Raw genomic sequence first — 3,136 nt, 5'->3', positions numbered from 1 at the left:
AATTTGGACATCGCGCTTATGACATCTATGGAGCCAGAAAGTTCAGATGGGAACAAAAGGACGAATATGGTGTCTACAGAGATGAGTCTGGATATGCAATGAGCGTAGCTGGGGAGATGATCCCTGTCACCAAGGACAACATCAGAAAAATTCTGGAGAGAGCTTCCCTATTTGAAGAGAGTCACATATGTCTTCCAGAACATGCCACTTCTTTCACACCTACAAAACTGGCACCAGAGATCTACACCAAGGATGAGATTAATGAGATGGTGACTGGTATTTGTGGAGCTCAGGAAAAGCTAGGAGATGAACTCAAGACATTTGTAGATGACACTTATAAGCCTTTGGACAGAGGTTACAATGAGCTTTTCAGAAGTATGGCAGAGATGAGGACAGAGATTGAGAGTATGCAGCAAAACCTTGAGAAAGAAGCTACGACATCACCATCGATCGACGCCAACAAAGCTGCATCGATCAACGTCAAGCCACAGACATTCCGGATCCCTGCCCAACCGGAAAGTTTGGCTGAGAAGAAGGATGAATGGGAGATTGCATACATTAACACGAGGATTAACGACGTATACAACCCTCTCAACAACAATGTGGACTGGTTAAGCACGAGAATTGATCTGCTACAGCAAGATTTGGACACTATTCGCAACAAGGATCCACAACCAGCCACATCGATCGATATCTGCACTGTCACATCGATCGACATCAAGTTCGCAGCCATGGAAGATAGGTTACAAACCTACGAGGATATGCACGACCGTTTCACCTCACCTATCATGCGATACTTGGACACCTTGTCTACACAGATGATGAATGTCCAGAGGGACATTGGCAAGCTTAATGATCAACATGATTTTCAAGAAGAAGGTTCAACATCGATCGATAGGTTCCGCAGGGCATCCCTCGACGGCAAGAAACCTACAGAACAGCTTCCCTACACAGCAGCAGAAGTTGATCAGATTACATCAAAGCTTTACACAGATATAGACACCATCGAGGAACGACTTGAGAAGCGGTGTGATGACATCTACTTTCCATTCGACGCCAGACTCGGTGGACTGGATAGCCAAGCAGAGTGGTTACAGAAGGAAGTCAAAGCCATTCAGAGGCAACTCGCATATCAACACCAGATATCAGCATCGATCAACAGAAAACACTCCAAATCGATCGACAATAAGGCACCAACATCGACCGATAAACACTTGGTCGCATCGATCGCTACCACGTCTACACCAGATGACGAGCAGCTGATGCAAAACAAAATGGAGTCAATGCATGAGGAATTGAATGAGCTATCAGTTCAGCATTGAAAACATCCTAGAAAGGCTACAGAACATCTCAAATGCAATACAGAAGATGGATGAGAGATGGACCAGAAATGATGACGCCACAAGAAGTTTCATTGCAGCTTGGTCCAGAATGTGCAGAGATGAGGTGGATGCTTGTTTCCCAACAAGTAGTTGTCTTTCCACCAACTAGCAACATACCTCCACAATCAAGCTAAATGACTATAACAAAGCGCTGAGTGAGAGGCAACCCAGTATTAGGTAATTTTAATTGGTTTTCTTAGTTACTAGTATTTACTTTCGTTTTCATTCTTTCAGATTTATTGCAAGGCCCAAGTAGGATGATTACCAACATATCGACCGTGGACGAGAGGTCGACATCGATCGACCTACAATCACATACGACAATCGATGCTTATCTATGCACATCGATCGATTCCCACTCCGGTCATGTTTATCTTCCTAACTTGTTACACTGAGTACTTATGATTTATTTCCACCACAACTCCGACTGTGTTACACTGATACAGTGTAATTTAAGTCTGGGGGGAGGTTTACTGATATAATTTATTCTGATTCTTATAAAAGAATTTTAATAAAGTTATGCTTAGCTATGTGAAAGGGACTGTGATCTTATTATTGATTTATACTTGAATGTCTAACCACTCTTTAGCACCATTCTAGATTTACTGATTGCAGATAGTACTAAAGATGTTAAAGTGGATCAACATGTCAACTATATACACTTTCCTTGATTGTTTGAAGGAACCAAAGCTGACCTCGAACACTAAACCTGACAAAATCGCTTGTCTTGGGGCTTGGTATATATGGGATCGGATTCTTCAGACAAGTCTGGAAGGTAACTCCTTGTGTAGATTCATTTATCACAATTTTCTCTCTCTATTTCGACCCTAGAGTAGTTAGTGATATTAAAAAAAAAAGAAGAATCCAAAATTTATTACTTAATTAGGACTTAGGATCTAGTTAGGAGGAGTCTGAACAGGACTTGGTGGCTAAAACCATTAAGGCTTGATCCATAAAGATTCCACTAAAAAGAATTCGAACGGGACTTGGAGGAGGCAATCTTAAAGGCTCGCTTCACAAAGAATTCTTGGATATAAAGAAGTGAACAGGGCTTGGTGACAACCACCATTAAGTCTTGATTCATGGAAGCCTGTCCAATTTTGGTCACTGATCCTGCAATGGAAGCAGACTTTGACTCAAGAGAGAAATTAGGAACTAACTTTTACCTGCAGTTTCAGATACTTTTCTGAAAAATCCTTGCATCCTGTGATCGATACTCCCAAGGTAAAGCATGCACTTTTATATTTATGCTAAGAAATGAGGTTAGAAGAGGGGAATGTCAGACATGATTTGCTGAGTTGTAGCCTAGTTGAATTTGGTTGCTAAGTTAGGATATTGCATAATGTGCTTTTGTGATTAGGACTTTTTAGATGTGGTTTGCGAAATTGTAGAGGTGATGATTTTCTGTGTTTTAAATCTATAAGTCCCTGCTGTTTTCAAACCTCTTTCAGAGAGACTGCCTATTTGTTTTGTTTGAGGACAAGCAAAAGGGTAAGTCTGTGGGACTTGATATCATCCGAGCTGACCATTAGAGGTCGATACGAAGAAGAAGCAATTGATCGATGTACTTCTTGTACCATCGATCGATGTCGAGACCCGAGATGCGCGACTTGGTTCCAGCCGACTTTAAACCCAAGGCTTCACCAAATTACAAGATTACCCCTGACGAGTTTTTAACCTAATAGTTATATACTTGCCTAAGTGTTAGGGGGCAAAAGGGAGCTTTTGGCCACCATTGTATTCTTACTTTCAGT

This window comes from Brassica oleracea, chromosome C4 (assembly GCF_000695525.1).
Source record: "Brassica oleracea var. oleracea cultivar TO1000 chromosome C4, BOL, whole genome shotgun sequence".
Classification (NCBI taxonomy): domain Eukaryota; kingdom Viridiplantae; phylum Streptophyta; class Magnoliopsida; order Brassicales; family Brassicaceae; genus Brassica; species Brassica oleracea.
The sequence above is the reverse complement of the archived record's forward strand: the minus strand, read 5'-3'. Positions refer to the sequence as shown.